Source organism: Streptopelia decaocto (assembly GCF_964273445.1).
Source record: "Streptopelia decaocto genome assembly, chromosome: 4".
In the NCBI taxonomy this organism is placed as follows: Eukaryota; Metazoa; Chordata; class Aves; order Columbiformes; family Columbidae; genus Streptopelia; species Streptopelia decaocto.
This window is the reverse complement of record NC_138658.1, coordinates 29310270-29324163: the sequence shown is the minus strand read 5'-3', so window position 1 is coordinate 29324163 and position 13894 is coordinate 29310270.

Here is a 13894-nt window from a genome sequence, read left to right as displayed (position 1 = left end):
CTGGTGGCTTTTTGGCCAGGTGAGTCATGCAGATGCACATCTTCCAGAAAATATCCAACCACAGCTCAAAGATTAAATGCAGAGGTTCCAGGGAAAAGGAAGCAGCTAAGCAGAAGAAGAATGTAGAGATATGCTCTGCTTTCCTCCTACAGCCTCCCACCTCAAAGGGGTTTTTAACCACTTCCCCCCTTTCACCTTTCTTATCACTGACCTCAGGGGAAAAAAAAAAAAAAAAAAAAAAAGCAGCAGCAGCAATGAGAGGGTGGAGCAGCCCTCCCTTCCATTATTCCTTAACACAGCGATTTTCTGAACCTTTATTTCCCGTACAGGTTCCCTCATTTTGCAGCCTGCCGCACGCAGCGATGGTTTTTACATTTTTCCATACTGCCAGAGTGGTGGCATTTACTTCAGCTTTCTAATTACCTCTTTCTGCTAAGCAGTGCTCTCTAAGCCTTAAATGGTATAACCTTCACTGAATAAAGAGCTCTTTGAAGTCCAGCTCCTAACTTCTCCTAAAGGGTTTTGCAAAATGATGTTATGAGTAGCCAGAGCACAAAGCTGCCACTGCTAGCAGAGTTCTGATACTGATCTTCTCCATCTAGTTAAATTTGTGAATAAGAGACTGTAAACTTAAGACTTCAATGGGTGGAAATCAGTCCCCTGCATATTGCACCTTGCTCTCAGTAAACCTGGGCTGAGGCACTCAATGCAAATCATCTCTCGAGCTGCTGAACTAACTTTAATATATTGACTGCAGTGCAGGCTTCCTCAGATTTGTAAATACAGATTTGTTATGCTTTGTTTTACTGTATGCTTCGGCAAGAGCGTGTCCACACACCTGCCAAATAATTACCACCACTCCCTCTCAGAGAAACACAGAGATTAATTTTCTTGCATCCAAAAGGATCAGAGGAGCCTGCATGACTGATTACCCTCTGTGCATTCAAATCTCTATTTCTCTTGCTATGTATTTATATGTAAATAAACAGCCGTAAAACCTCAAGGCAGGAGGATCTTTTATCTACAGGGAGATTTTGCTGCCCCATGTCATCCGAGCCTAAAGTTCCTGAGTAAAATGAGCTGGTTTGTTCTCACAAATCCAACTGCATTATTCATAGGGGGGTACATGACCCACACAACACATAGGAAACAATTTTCAGGTCAGAGACCAGGAAAAGCCATAAGAGTGATTCTGTGTTTTGTTTTGAGCTTTGACTGGCCCCAGCAAAGAGTTAAACCTGATTTCTAAGCCCCGTCCAGACTTCCTTTGCAGCAGAGTGGGAGAATGTGCTGCATGACAAACAAACTTTCTCTGCAGGCTGCCCTGTTAGTAACACGCAGACTGTGAACTCCGCAGCGTGCTCTCCTGCAGAACTCCCATACCGATTCTCCAGTGCCTAATTAAAGTAGCCAGGCTCCTGCTGTCCTCTCCTCGGCCATGGAAGCATCAATTTGCATGTAATTCTCCTGCACCTCCATCACAAGCTCTCAGGTATGTTTTAGGCACATTTTATTTTACAATCCCTGCCCTTCAGCTAACTTTGGTTCTAAGTGTGAAGCAAATTTAAATGCTTGTTGAGGGAGCAGAGAAGCAAACAGCCTGTCCAGCCTCATAGCCTTGGGAAATTGCTTTTAATTATGGCTGAAGGACCTGCCACCCTTTGGTAGGCATAGCTGCTCTCCCTTCAAACCTGCTGTCTTCTGCTTGGGCAGCAGTTTAGGGCTCTGCTGCACCTTCGGCTTTCATAGAATCGTTCTGGTTGGAAAAGACTCTCAAGATCATCGAGTCCAACCGTTCTACAGGCAGCTGAGAGCAGCCTCACAGTCACAGGCCCTGGTTGTGGTGGGGGATTTTAACTTCCCTGATGTCTGCTGGAAGGGCTACTCAGCCAGCCAGCCACAGCCCAGGAGGTTCCTCCAGTGCACTGACGATAACTTTCTTATGCAAATGGTGGAGGTGCCGACCAGGAGAGGTGCACTGCTGGACCTCATCCTCACTAACAAGGAGGGTCTGGTTGAAGCAATAAAGGTTGAGGGCTGCTTTGGTTGCAGTGACCATGAGATGGTGGAGTTCAGGATCTTGTGTGGCAGGAACAGAGTAGCAAGCAGAACTGCAACCCTGGACTTCAGCAGGGCAAAGGTTGGCCTTTTCAGGCAATTGCTAGGGAAAATCCCATGGGCAAGGCTGCTTGAAGGTAAAGGGACCCAAGATAGTTGGTTAGTGTTCAGGGACTCTTTCTACCGGGCACAAGATCCCGACACGTAGGAAGTCAAGGAAGGGAGCCAGGAGACCTGCGTGGTTAAACAGGGAACTGCTGGGTAAGCTCAGGTGGAAGAGGAGAGTTTACGGATCATGGAAGGAGGGGCTGGCCACTTGGGAAGAATATAAGGCTGTTGTCAGGGGATGTAGGGAGGCAACTAGGAAAGCTAAGGCCTTGTTAGAATTAAAGCTGTCACGAGGGGTCAAGGACAACAGAAAGAGCTTTTTCAAATACATGGCAGATAAAACTAACACCAGAGGCAATGTAGGCCCACTGATGAACAAGGTGGGTGCCCTGGTGACAGAGATACAGAGAAGGCAGAGTTACTGAATGCCTTCTTTGTTTCTGTGTACTCTGCCGGAGGCTGTCCTGAGGAGCCCCGTACCCCTGAGGCCCCAGAGGAAGTTAGGATGGTGCAAGAATTTGCCTTGGTTGATGAGGACTGGGTTAAGGAACAATTAGGCAATCTGAACATCCACAAATCCATGGGCCCAGATGGGATGCACCCGCGGGTGCTGAGGGAGCTGGCTGAAGTCGTTGCTGGACCACTCTCCATCATCTTTGCCAAGTCTTGGGAGATGGGAGAGGTCCCTAAGGACTGGAGGAAAGCTAACGTCACCCCAGTTTTCAAAAAGGGCAAGAAGGAAGACCCGGGTAATTATAGACTGGTCAGCCTCACCTCTATCCCTGGGAAAGTGATGGAACAACTTATCCTTGGTGCCATCTCAAGGCATATCAAGGATAAGAGGGTCATTAGGGGCAGTCAGCATGGCTTCACCAAGGGGAAGTCATGCTTGACCAACCTCACAGCCTTTTATGAAGATATAACGAGGTGGATAGATGATGGCAGGGCGGTGGATGTGGTCTACCTTGACTTCAGTAACACATTTGACACAGTCTCCCCACAGCATTCTCATAGCTAAACTGAGGAAGTGTGGTCTGGACGATCGGGTAGTGAGGTGGACTGCGAACTAGCTGAAGGAAAGAAGCCAGAGAGTCATGGTCAATGGGGCAGAGTCCGGTTGGAGACCTGTATCTAGTGGAGTGCCTCAAGGGTCGGTGCTGGGGCCAGTGCTGTTCAATATATTCATCAATGACTTGGATGAGGGACTAGAGTGTACTATCAGCAAGTTTGCTGATGACACCAGGCTGGGAGGAGTGGCTGACACACCAGAAGGCTGTGCTGCCATCCAGCGTGACCTGGACAGGCTGGAGAGCTGGGCAGGGGAAAATTTAATGAAATATAACAAGGGCAAATGTAGAGTACTACATCTGGGCAGGAAAAACCCCAGGTTCCAGTATAAGTTGGGAATGATCCATTAGAGAGCAGTGTAGGGGAGAGGGACCTGGGGTTCCTGGTGGACAGCAGGATGACCATGAGCCAGTACTGTGCCCTTGTGGCCAAGAGGGCCAATGGCATCCTGGGGTGTATTAGAAGGGGGGTGGTTAGTAGGTAGAGAGAGGTTCTCCTTCCTCTCTACTCTGCCCTGGTGAGACCACACCTGGAATATTGTGTCCAGTTCTGGGCTCCTCAGTTCAAGAAGGACAGGGAACTGCTGGAGAGTGTCCAGCACAGGGCAATGAAGGTGATTAAGGGAGTGGAGCACCTCCCTTATGAGGAAAGGCTGAGGGAGCTGGGTCTCTTTAGTTTGGAGAAGAGGAGAATGAGGAGTGACCTTATTAATGTTTATAAATTTATAAAGGGTGAGTGTCACGAGGATGGAGCCAGGCTCTTCTTGGTGACAAACAATGGTAGGACAAGGAGTAATGGGTTCAAACTAGAACACAAGAGGTTCCACTCAAATTTGAGAAGAAACTTCTTCTCAGTGAGGGTAACAGAACACTGGAACAGGCTGCCCAGGGAGGTTGTAGAGTCTCCTACTCTGGAGACATTCAAAAACTGCCTGGTCACGTTCCTGTGTAGCCTCATCTAGGTGTTCCTGCTCTGGCAGGGGGATTGGACTAGATGATCTTTCGAGGTCCCTTCCAATCCCTAGCATTCTATGATTCTATGAACCGTTAACCCAACTCCAGCACTAACCTGTGTCCCTAAGAACCTCAATCCCAAACCTATTCAACCTCTCCAGGGACGGTGACTCCACCACTGCCCTGGGCAGCCTGTTTCAATCCCTGACAACCCTTTCCAAGAAGAAACTGGTCCCAGTATCCAATCTAAACCTCCCCTGGCACAGCTTGAGGCCATTTGTTCTTGTCCTATCACTTGTTACTTGGGAGAAAAAAAACAACACTCTCCATATCTATAATACTGGGTGACAGCACAACCAAGCATTCATTGAAGGCTGGATCAGACGGTGACAGCAAAATGCTGCCAGTGCTTTTTGGGAAACAGTGCGGCTCATGCTTTTGAAAAGGATACAAGCCCACATCTGATTTGTCTCCTACAGCTTCAGGCATGAAACTGCATGTATAGAATCACAGAATTGTTTGGAAAAGACCTTTAAGATCGTTGAGTTCATCCATTAACCTAGCAGAAGTCAACTTAAGGCATTTTCAAACAGAAGAGCTCATAGTTATAGCAACCTGTTTTTCACTGAAATGCTGTTTCTGTGCCCACGAGTTAAGATTGGCAATTGCCAAGAAAGGAGAGCTCAAAAAGCTTTTTAAAAGCCCTTATTTTTCAAGTTTTCCCCTATCGGGCAAGTCCTTTCCTTCCCATCCCCATTAAATATGAAAAGTTCACCAGTAGGTATCTGAATAATCACTTCCAAAGCAAACAAACCAGAGTACCGAGGGGTTGGATGGAGTTACCTGAGATTGGAAGGATGTGCCTCTGACTCTAAGGCTCAGTGCTGCCCAGCTGCTTTAATTGCAGCCTCTGGAAAAATTCCCTTTGATTTTAATGGGAACTAGCACAACACTGATGCTGGGCAAATCTCATCCTGGATGTTGTACTACAGCGATTACAAATCTGAGATCTGCAAATCTAATATGAGAGAGACTGCGCTACAAAATACAGGCTTTCTGACACGTGTTTATAATACTAAATACGAAGTATTAGTGTTATAGTCCAGGAATTTCTAAGTTATATGACACAAAATCATTATTTAGAAGTCACACAGCAATTTGACACAGGTAGAAGGTGGGCCAGTGTCCACCTAATGATCTCAAACAGCATGAACAAGACTTGATGAATAGGAATCATTAGGTTATTATTTACACAGCAGTTCTGAAAACACCAAGGAACTCTACCAAGTCAATGAAGAGTGCAGACTGTAACACATGGAAAGGGGACGTAAGGAGTTTTAAGAATAAATTTAAATTATCTGTGGAAATCTCCATCCTGCTGCATGCAGAGAGCACCAATTACTACTATTTCACATGCACGCAACACATGCATTCCTATCCTGGAAGAAAACACGACACCCTAAAACTTTCCCATCTTCCTCACTTAATACCTTACTCTAACACCTCAAAATTGTGGGCACACTCACTTGAGTTGCTGCATGAGAATTCAGCCTTCAAAAGAGAGATTTAGCCTCTAAGATGATCTCAGACTCTCTAATAAGCAATTTAGGAGATGGAGCAGCAAAGGACAGACAGACTCCCAATCCCTTCACCCATTCTACTTGCACTAATGACATCAGTAATGCAGCAATAACAGCAAGAGAGATATAACCTGGCCAGTACAGGGGTAAATTTTAATTTCAGGTAAAGTCTGAATCATCTAAGTAAAGCTGAGCACATGCTTTGTCTTTGCAGCCTTAACACAACTGCCATTCTGATTTCTCATAAATAGCCAAGCACTTTCTTTCTGAGAAATGTATCAAAGACACTAAAACAAGGTGCTGGAACAGTTAACTGCCAGCGCCCAAGAAAACAGTATTTTTACAGTGTATATAAAAGTCTCCTGGCGAATAGGTTGGGCATAAAAAATCAGCTGGATCATTAGGAGCCAATGATTTAACTGAGAAAGCAATGTAAGTCTCCAAGTTGGCAACAGAAAGACATAAACTGAGTTCGAGGAATTATTTAATGACTCACAGACCAATAAGGAAGGTATTTCATTGCACTGAAAGATACTCTGCATCATAGGCAAAGTGCAATTTATAAAATACGAGTTGTTAGGGTACTTCTACACCTGCAGCTAATTCCTGTCACATCAGTGCCATTGGTTCTTTAAAAATCCCAGGAAAAATCAGCAATGAACAAGTCAGAAGAGACATGAAGGACATGCAGGCTCTACCTAGTGCATCAAACTCAGTATGTTTAATTGAGACAAAACAATAAAAGCTAGGCTTTCTTAAGCAGCTGCAGAAATTAGACTCTTGGCCAGCTCCCATGGTCTTTCAAGGAGAAACTTAAGCCCAAATGTCACTATGAGCCTTGGAGAACACCACCCCAGAAAGGATTAGGATTGTTGGAAAAATAATAAAATGCTCCTAAAAAACTTAAGGGGAAAAAGCAAACTATTCTGTCTGCAAAGCATGTTTGATTCATACTCTTTCAGCCATGTAAACATTTAATGAGTTCTGTGAAATCTTCATTTCTGTCATCTCAGAGCTAACATAAAGGTATAGTCTTGGTAACTGAATTATGATTTAGATTCTCATAAATCTGTGTTAAAATGGGAAACACATGAGCATCAGAAAGACCAATAAGGTGCATAAGTATCTAGGGCGCAAAAATCATTATCAAAATATCATCAGCAATAAGCATGTGACAAATACCAGATCTTGGAAGATTTGATAGGAGCATCCCTGTTGTTCATGAACGGTGCTGACAAGTCTCAACGGAAAGGCTAATTTCTGACATGGTCCCTCATGTTAAATGATTTCAGTTTGGTGTTTAGTCAGTACTTGCTCTTCCTAGAACTAAGCCGTCTGATTTTTTCCTGAAGCTGAAATATCTTACGCTTCACAACAATTACTTATTAATGTTTGAAAAAAAAAATAATTTTATTGCTTAAAAATCTCAAAACAATTAAAATATTTTAAAGTTAACCTATACAACGACAGTAAAACTCCATCTTCTGCTGGAAAACATATTTAAGAAATGAAACGCACTGCTTCTGTTACCCAGTGTTATTTGATTTCTATTTGGAAAATTAAAACATCACTGCTGCCTCAGTAAGGCATATATCATATATTAGGATTCAGTTTACTGTTCCAAAATTCCTCATCCAGAGCAGGCCATACTGTAGTAGATTGTGTTAAAATACAGAATTGTACATAATTCAAGTTAAGATTTTATTATCTGTTTGCCACAGGTTATCTTTTTTTTGTTTGTTTGTTTCGGGTGGGGAAGGACTAGTATTCTTTTGCTTTAGAAAAACAGTGCAGAAAAATCAAAACACCATTACTGTAGTCAATTCCTTCTGTGTAGCTATTACAGCTATCAAATATTTGCAGTCCTGCAAAGAAAGATCAAGCCTTGCAGGAGCGAGATTGTTGTTGCTGCTACATATTGATGCAGCTTTACTAGTGATTCTTATTAACAAGGTGGCAAAAGGGGCTTGGAGCTTTCCAAGTGACTAGGCTGAAAGAAGCACATACCGAAACATTTTTGATATCATAGTACCTAGAGATCCCAGTACAAACCCTCCCCGCCCCCCCACTAACCAACCAGACAAACAAAAAACCAAACCCACCAAAACAAAACAGAAAACCACACACACACACAAACCCGAACAAGTACCCAATATAGCCACAAAACAAAAAATAAAGCCATATCCCCAGCTTCCCAAGGCAGCTCTTATTCAAGCTGTTTCAGGACTAAACAAAGGATTGCATAAATTAATAACCTTTTAGAGACTTAATGGAAAAACAGAATAGTGCCCCATGAGGGAAGATTTATTAGGTTATGTCTAGATTATATTACTGATTGCTGGGGAGAAATTAATTGTGATGGGAACCTTCCTTCCGTCCTTCCTTCTGCAACCATATATTGACAACAACTATTTCTGCAGCTTTCTCCAGAGTTGGATCTACAGGTCTGAGAATAAGGTGAGTTCCAGAAAAGAGTTGCTGAAAACAGAAAGAAAATGTAATAATTCAACATAATGAAATTCTGTTCTGGAGCAGATCATAAAATAGAAACAAGAAGGGTATGGCCCTTGAGAGAACACAAGCAGGAGACATGGGACCTCAACTGGAACTACATTTGCCGGACTCTTTTTATCTTTAGGTATCTTTAAAACTCCCACTCTCAGCCTCTACTATGAAGTTCACTACTGATCAAAACCAAAGACTTCCAGGTAACTTGTGAGAAGAGCATACAGGAAGAAAAATGGAATATAAACAGTGACAGGACATGAAAAGCACATAGGACACGCAAATCTAAGAAAGGATGTTTTTTCCAAATATATTCTTTTCTACATAAAAACTGAAAAAGAAATTGAGCACTTGTGCTAAGCAACTGAGCAAGTGTGAAATTATTACCATCCTAACAAAAAGGGTAGCTACAGGGCAGAAATTTATGCTGCCTAGAGCAGAATATATTGCATTTGCGGTGTTTTAGAAGGAGGAATGAGCTTTCAGATTGGTTGAAAGCTGATTCTGCTGGAGCCTGAGAAAGTATATATAGCAAATTATCTTCCAAAATGCAGTATTTACAAGTTCATATGTTAGCTTGACTAGAAAGAGTAAATGATAGAAAATTGCAAACAAGAGCTAGGGGAGAAAAGGCTTGTTTTGATACATCAGTTCCGAGCACCCTCAAACTTGCAACCCAAAATTGATGCAGACATAGCAGTCATGTAAGCAGCAAACAAAAACAATCCATGGAGATTCCACAAGGAAATCTGAATACACAAGTGGACTTTTTTGCAGTTTTCTTAAGCCTTCAGGTTACTGACAAAATTTAATCCCTTAATTAAATTTGATTAGGTGTTAGAGCTAATTTGGAAAAAAATAATTTCAGTATCCTCCCGGAAGCATAAAATTTAACAACAACAACAACAACAACAAAAAGTAGTAAGCAGAAGCTCCCTAAGATCTTTTAAATGATCAGCAAAATAGATTTTCCTGTTCACACTAATTCCAATCATAAAACAAACGCCAGGACTTTCCACTGAGAAGCTGCAAAAAATTTGAATAGGGAGGACAGTGGCCACATATTCGTCCTTCTTCCCTTGGTTTTATTGTCCAGATAAGGATTCCTTGCCAAAAGTCCAAAATCCTGAATTAATTGCTTGTGATTCAACAGAGTTTCAGGGACTCATGAACATTTCAAATCACAGAGATTTCTGTTAAATGGCTCTTCGATGTTGATCAATAAAATTGGTGGATATCTCTTACCAATAATATCAAAATCCATTTCAATAGTTTCGGCTGCAGCAAAGACCAAGAGCTGAACCGCTGGCCCACACATTTCCCCATCTTTCTTTTGCTATTGCATTGTCCTCACAACTAATGCAAAAATTAATGGCATAATAGCCCAAGCTGTCCCTTTTAAGCACCATCCCAAAATAGCACAGTGACACGCCTCAGAGATTTAGCGATTAGATTATGACTAGAGAATATGGTATAAGTTTGGGGAGTTTTGCAGACATTATTATTTCTTTTATGACAGCAGTTAAAGAGCCCAAATCATGCACTGTGAGACGTGAGATGGTGATTATACAGAGAGAAGGAAAAAGAAAAATCCCCACCCAGGGAGTTTACATTCTAAACGACACGCAGGTATACTAATTATTAGGTTGCCTGACATTTAATCAACTGCTGAACAATTTACATGCTTGACAGAAATATCTCTCTATTTACGTATGAGCAGGTTTCTAGCAGCAAAAACGTAAAGCCCTATAAACCAATTATTATTCCCATTACCTCATCCTGAGTGACTCTCTGGGATGATAAAACCCATCTTATTTGGACTTATTGCTGAGAAATAGACTTCTAAGGCATAAAGTTCTCCAGATGGATGCTTTCTGGGAATTAGTTGCATAAGAGAGATTTAATCCACCCAAAAGTCTGTATACTTAAACACACGATGAACATAAACTCATTGCTAATCCAAAGTGACAGGTACTAATAGGGTACTTACTGGATTAATAGCTAGCATGCTATGTTGCTAGGACCATGCTGTTTATTTCAATAGTGTGCCAAAACCGCTGCTGAAAAACTCAGTCCCTTAGGCACATTTAATTCAAGTGGACAAAAATGCATGATTGTACATCTGAGCAGGTAATTGAACCTGTAAGTTTATCTTTGAGATGCCATATTCCTCCACATTCTTGAGAAAAGAGCCATAAACCAATTTTGGAAGAACTTTCAAAGGGCTACACATGGGAGTTTTGCTAGTGTTCATTGCACTACCTTTTGGCAAAGTGAACTTTTCAGCTTTATAGCACTGTCTCCCCAGGTCTTAATTAATACCACACACAGGTGGCATGCAGGATAACCACAGTAAATCACACCAAGGGTTATGGGCCTGTGAAGAACTGTTATTAAAGATAGTTACATCATAAAACAATAGGCTAGAAGGATGAAACTGTCACATGCTACCCATTTCAGTGACAGGTTTTCATGTCTGCAATCTTTCCTTCTACAAAAGGAATCAAATGTATTTAGACAGAGGCCCAACCAACTGAAAAAAATGGAAAGTCAGACAAAAATGCATGAAAATACTATTTCTTGATAATGCTTTCTGTGACTGGAGGTGCTGCAAACAGCATACCTGAGGAACAGATGATTCCCCCCTCATACTCTTAGAATATTTTTACAGGAATAAATGAGCTTTCCCATATTGTCAAAGAAGTATGCTCTTGGGAAGATGCAAGGATTAGACTCTCTAGGCTGCCCTGTGCCCTGGCAGGCTGCTCTGATCAGGTCTGCAAGACCTTGGAAAAATGGCAACAAATCACTTTAAGTACCATTGGGGGGACGGAGAAGGGGGACGGGGGAAGGGAGAAGGGGGACGGGGGAAGGGAGAAGGGGGACGGGGGAAGGGAGAAGGGGGAGAAGGGGGACGGGGGAAGGGAGAAGGTGGGGGAGGAGAAGGTGGGGGAGGAGAAGGTGGGGGAGGAGAAGGTGGGGGAGGAGAAGGTGGGGGAGGAGAAGGTGGGGGAGGAGAAGGTGGGGGAGGAGAAGGTGGGGGAGGAGAAGGTGGGGGAGGAGAAGGTGGGGGAGGAGAAGGTGGGGTAACAACAGCCAAACTCCACCCTCAAAAGCTATCCTTGTAAGTAGATGCAATATTCATAGCAACATACCAAAGATTAATCAACCTCAGTTTTCTGTATGTGGCAGTGATGGGCAGAAGATACACAAGAGGACACTAGCACGAGCACAAGTTTTTTGGTGGTCCTTCCTACCATTTACCTTCCCACTTTCCAGCTATCAGCCATCCATGAACTTCCCAAGCCAGATGTTGTACCTATGTCTAAAAGTACTCAATGGATTTTTCTACTGTTAATTTGTTTAATCATTCATAACATTTTAATTTGCACTGAAGAAACTGAAATGAAAGAAGGAAAAGCCACATCTACATTGGGATTGCCTCTACTTCTGGTGACAACTTGTACAACCATTGTATTCCAATGTCAATGGTACCTTTCTAAATTAATATACTTAGAGTTCACACTGTCTTCTGGAGTGGCACAAATTGATATAGCTACACAAAGCACATCCTAAATATAGACAAGATAGATTTGATTTGCCAAGAGTCACACTGGAGATTTACAGTAGATTAAGGAATTAAACATTTTTTGCTTAATTACCAGTATGCTGCATTAAACTGTCAAATCATGTCTCCTTTTCACATGTGATTGAGAAGTGAGGTATATGATCATACTGTAACAAAAATGAGCATGAAGATGAAAACCTCTTGACTTTGGGCTTGAATTCCTCTGGACAGTTTTTTGTTTTCGTTTTAAACTAGACACTGCATACACTAGGAAAAAACTTGGTGAATATCTGCCAACTTCATAATATGGAAGCAAACAATTTTCTGATAAAACAGAGATGGTAACTAAATAGGCAGAAAGGTTTTAAGACAGTCTCATTGGAGTTCAGGTATGAGGCAAGAGGAAAGCAAGCTCACATCCTCAACCAGAAAAAAAAGCAATTCCTCATTATACAGGGGCATACTGACGTAAAGGTATTATAAAACACAGTTGAGGTTTCTGTCAGCAGATGTTAGCGTACCAAAAAGCAAAAGCAGAGATGTTCAGGAAAGCTTTTTTATCAGCTGGTCATACAGCTGATCAAAAGTAGCAAAAGTGCTAGTAAAAAGGAAAAATACACTTTCAAAAACCTCAAAGACATAAAACCTCTTTGACTGTGAGGGGAAAACTGTCTATGAGCTCAGATTTTTAGCAGGCACTATATTTTACTCATCAACCCAGAAGAAAACCAATTTCAGCAACTTGTATACTAAGATTTTGGAGCAGAAAGAAACACACCCACATACTGTGAAGCAGGTTTTAGGAGAACTGCACCCAGGTATTTACAATCAAAGGATGTCCGAGTCTGGAGGCAAACTCCAGCAGCTTCAGGTACTAGATGTGAAATCCCATTTCTGCTATAAATTTCAGTCTTGAGTGTCTCTCTACAATGAAGACAGTGATGATCTAAACCAGCGCTCCGTCTCCAGAAGCTGAGGTGTTGAAAGGCACATTTCCTTGTTCTGAAGGCTAAATAAGGCTGTTTTTTCAAGAAGTTTTGCATTTTCATGTGTAAAACAAGAGTCCCCCAAACCAATATGTCATTGGTTTTCAGAAAGTATATTATTTCAAGGTAAAATGATAACAAATTGCAACCAAACACTTGAAAATTTTTAATTTTCTGCTGCCCCATGTTCTGGTGCATGGACAGACCTACTTGACTGCCAATCCACCTACGGACATTCATCACAAAAACTTTGGAAGGAAAAAAAATCTGCAGTTTGAACAGGCATCTATTTTTGCAAATCCAATCTTGCTGCAGCTGTTTTGCAAGACTTTATTTTCTACCCTTGCTCCCTAAACGAGCGCATAAAATATATTCCCTTGCCTGTCTCACTGATATGCCATCTTGTATTTAAATAAACACATAAGAAACACATACATCTCCTTTGTACAAGTCCAAACTCATCCCCTCTCTCCCAAAAAGCTATTATCAACGATAATCTACTCACACAAAGATTACACTCTAATTAGGAAGAGCTGAATAGGTTTCTAAAAAAACTTTGTCCAAACTGCCAATTAAACACAGCCTGAGTTTATTATGATTTTCACAAAACTAGGGCAAATTGGTTTCATCAGCATTGTTCACTCTCACAATCCTTTTTCTGGTTTGAGTTTTGGCCAAGGATGAGAAACAAAAGCAGCAAAAACACTGTAAAGGGGCAAAATGCTGCTCTTGCTGAATTTATAACACACAAGTGTTCATTATCTTAGTTACTCTCATACTACCAGGTCATACTGACCTCCTCTCTAATTCTAATTTTGGGAAAGCTCTGGGTTAAAGCAAGCAGCAACTGATAGCTCCTCCCCTCAGGCTGTGTCTAGAAAAAACTGGTAATGGACCAGAAACTGGACTGATGCAAAACACATTGAACTCTGGCATACTGAAAGAGCAAACATTAATTAGATCACAACAGCTTAAACATGTACCAGACTGTACATTTGTTTATATTTGGATTTACTGCAGGCAGTTTGTTGAGGAAAAATTCAATTGCTGATTGTTCAGGGATCCTTG